Source organism: Odontomachus brunneus, unplaced genomic scaffold (assembly GCF_010583005.1).
Source record: "Odontomachus brunneus isolate Ranch 3 - 2012 unplaced genomic scaffold, Obru_v1 Obru_scaffold_474, whole genome shotgun sequence".
NCBI classification, from domain to species: Eukaryota; Metazoa; Arthropoda; class Insecta; order Hymenoptera; family Formicidae; genus Odontomachus; species Odontomachus brunneus.
In genome coordinates this window covers 118-4,412 of record NW_022639924.1, presented here as the reverse complement: position 1 = coordinate 4,412, position 4,295 = coordinate 118, and the positions used below count along the sequence as shown (strand labels likewise).

Genomic DNA, 4,295 nt, shown 5'->3' with positions numbered 1-4,295 from the left:
ATAGTCAGTCCAATATCCGGCACGGTCGATAACTTGATTGAATCGATTAGGTATCGAATCAATCAAGTTCGCGAGAAAGTCGGGTCGAAGCCGAACTTCTTCCCAGACTTCTCTCGCATGATCGACTAACTAATTTTTATATCCATAGTAATAAGGAACAAATAATAATTAATTATAATGATTTGAAACAGGCGCAAAAATTGGCCCTTTTTAGAGTCACCAAATTTTATAACGATGGAACGATACTCGAACGCATAAAATATGAAATAATTATATCTCGCGTGTTTATGCAACAATAAAATTAAAAATACTCTTCTTCGATCGACAACCTACACAAACGTTATATTGTTGCAACATATTCTATGTTGGTTCAGAATTCTATATTAAAATAAATCTAATATTTATTTTTTTTTCAAGAGTAGCTATTAAGAAGCATTTGTCAAAGCCTCCTAAAAACCTTTCCCCAAGATTTTTACATTACAGTAATTTCCTTGCTAACAATGAAAAATGCATGAACGTTCGAGCGAGCGAAACAGTCGTCGGGACACCGCGTATTGCTCACGTATAGACGAGACAGTGTGAGTCAAGCGTTTTCTTAGTGTGTGTCACACGTATTTTAGGACGGCATTTCTGTCCAGACGTCTTATAATGCTATTTCTCTCGTTCTTACGTTTGCGATAGAGGATGGAAGATCGCCGCGACTCCCACCACTATTCCCTCTCCAAGCGTCCGACGATCGTATACCGCTAGCTCCCTCCGCCACTCCGTGCTGCTCATGGCTCACCTACACGCAGCAGTGTATGAGTGACGCGTTATCGTGTGCGAGTCACACGGATATTCGGACGGCATTAACGCCGGTGCGTTTACATGTTGAAGCATTGATGCTTTTATGTTTAAAAGTGTATGATATATTGTTTCCAATAATACTTAATTACTACTGATTTATTTTATTCTATTAATACTATCTTCGCAGGATTGTTCTCAGCGCAGCCCAGCCCGGCCCAGCGGCCTATGACCAGGGGGCTGATCATGAATCTTTTTCCCTAGCGTGAATTCGTGAAAAGTGTAACATTTTTGCACTCGTGGTGAAATATGAACTTGTGAAACGTGAAAAGTGAGAAAGAAGTGAAAATTATAAAATTTTCGGTGAAAAGTAAATTAATATTATAATTATTGGTTAAATACGTTTGTCAAAGGTGTGTATCACTTGGACACTGCTCCCGTTTGCCCAAAAACACAAAGCCAAGGAAAAAATAAGTTACTTATAATGGCTGCAACTTGGTGGGTTGTTTTTAACGAAGAAAACGAAGAAAACGATAATAGAAATAATAATAATCTTCGAATAATAAGAAGAATATTACGTGATACATATAACCCATTTGATATTCCCGAGAAAACATTTTCAAAAATTGTACAGGTAATATTAATATTATTTTGTATAATCTGTAATCAATTTTTTGCATGTTATATATTTTTATTATTTTTATATCATTAGGATTACACACACATATATATTATATACATTGTATTATTTATAGATTAGCACGAGAAGCAGCAACACAATTATGTCAGGATTTATCACAATTTATACCTCAAGGAATACAAGCAACAGCAATTCCTTCTGAATTAAAAGTAATGTTATTTTGTAAATTAATTATTTGTGAGTCTTCCCGATAAATATCAATAAAGTCTGTATCAGATTAGGGACTAAACATTGGGGATTGCAAATTGAAAATTGGAAGTTGCACAAATAGAAAAAAGCAAGTCAAAACCGAAATATGCTGATTTATTGAAATGTAATTTTTAATTCGCAATTTTCAATCCCTGATATGGATCTGATATGGGTTTTAGATATTTATAAGATGTTTTTTTTAATATCATGTTATTTTATATAGATTGTTTTGTTTAAATATTATTGTCTGTATTTAGATTTTAGCAACTATAAATTTTCTTGCCTCCGGCTCTTATCAAAGGCGCAGCAGTCAAGATTTTTTATCTTGTATGAGTCAAGCATCTATATCTGGCGCAATTCATGCTACTGTGGAAGCACTTAAACAAATTATGGCTCGTTGGATTCAATTTCTAATAGAACAAGGAGATATTGAACGAGTTAAGCAGCAGTTAGTTTAATACCATATATATTAATATTTACAGGAAATATAAGTAGAACGCAAACAAAATATATGGTGGAATAATAGATACAATCTATTATTTAAGGTTTTGGAGTCACTGCAGATTTCCATGCGTAATAGGTGCAATTGATGGCACTCATGTTGCAATTTTTCCTCCAAATAAAGAACGAGAACATTTATATATTAATCGGAAATTGTATCATTCACTAAATGTTTTGATAGTAAATAAAACTATACATTGTTACGAATAATTCCCATTATCAAATGTTTATAACATTATATCAATGTTATAATTTTGTACTGAATAATTTTAGATAGCATAAAGTATCCTTAAAATCATCATGAATGTGTCCACAATGTCTGATATTTTCAAGATACTTTGCTGTGTTATTATAAATATTTTTTAAGAACATTTTATGACATTGATATAATTTTGTTGTCGATATTTACCAAGATTAATATTCATATGTTTTGTTAAGATCAGCGATTATAATGGCAAAATATTAGTTGTAAACAGTGGACATGGTGGAAGAACTCACGACGCACGTGTATGGAATACTTCTATAATATCTGCACATTTAGAAGAACAATATCAAAATAGACGAAGAAATGCTTGATTATTAGGTATGGTACTTTGTTATTTTAAGTTTATACTCATATTTTAAGATAAATTAATTTACAATTATCATGAAAGAATAGAAAGGCCAGTAAGCGCTGAACACTGTTATATTTAAATTTTATAATTATATTTTAAAAGATATTAGATAGCAAATATATGAAAAATGAGTATGTCCCCAGATAGACATATTTCCTTATATTTTCTGCAAGATGCGTCCTCATGTAATAAGAGTATATGTATTTCATACAACAGAAATGTTGTCAGCACGTAAAGACGTCATCTAATGCCATGAAAATTGTGGCCATATTGCGCAATATAACGCAATTAATCTGGAATTATTGCAGTAATAAGGAGTCAATACTTTGGGTTAAGATTATGGCGTGATAAATGTGTTACAACAAGCACATTTTAAATATGTTATGTCGCTCCAATGGCATCATTACGTATACATTGAATTGCTGCATTTCCAGCATGTCTGTCTATCTGGATTTTAATATTATAGGAGATTCTGGGTATCCATTGCTACCGTATCTTATGACGCCGAAATTAAGGCAACCGGAAGGCTAACCTTCAGCTCGTTACACAGATGCTCATGTAAGAGCTAGATCATGTGTTGAACGAGCAATTGGTATGCTAAAAGGGCGTTGGAGATGCCTTAGGAAGGAGAGAGCATTACATTATTCGCCAGAGTTTCCTGGTAAGAAGTGAGATAATCACATTTTTAAACATATATAATTTTTAAGTCAATACTATGTATACAAAGTTTTCAAAGTAAAATAAGTAAAAGAACTGTTTATTTTAATATTACAATAAATATTTTATATATTGTCAGTATTTTAATATATATTATAATTTTAGCATTAATTGTTAACGCGTGCTGTGTGCTTCAAAATATGGCACAATTTTATAATGTACCACAACCGGAAGAACATTACGACGACTTAGACGCAGAGGCAATAAATAATAGAATATATGGTGATAAAGAAAATATTAATGGAAATAGAACAAGAGAACGCATTATAGAATTATACTTTAACTGAAGAGGCTAGATCAATAAATAAATATTTTTTACAATTTACAGTAATTGGAATTTTTATTTGACAAGTTACCAAATACTGTTGATGTGTTAATATTAAAAGTTATATTATTTATTTTAATTGTACATTTTATACATGTATCATTTTACATATAAGCAGTATTTTTGACAATAAATAAGCACAAATACGTTTACTACATATTTCTTATTGATATATCACAAAAATTGTTATAATATATACGTAAACATTTTTTTATTTCATATATTAAACAATAGTAAGAATAGTAAAATTATAACATTTAAACGCAATCTACATTAACGACATATAAAATAAACTTTATATCGGATAAAATAACTTAAAATACTTTTTAAGTAATTTTCTTTTTAATTACTTAACTAATATCATCAATATTAACATAGTTCTTTCAATCCATCCTTTCAATCAGTCTTGTATATTTTCAATGTTTCCTATATATTCTAAACATAAACATTGCACAATATTGTTTAA

General features: G+C 30.8%; 1 pseudogene; it reads left to right on the top strand.

The window, feature by feature from the left end:
• The window catches only part of LOC116853708, a 4,513-nt pseudogene extending 787 nt beyond the window's left edge, over positions 1 to 3,726 (top strand).
• Positions 3,727 to 4,295: the final 569 nt, after the last annotated feature.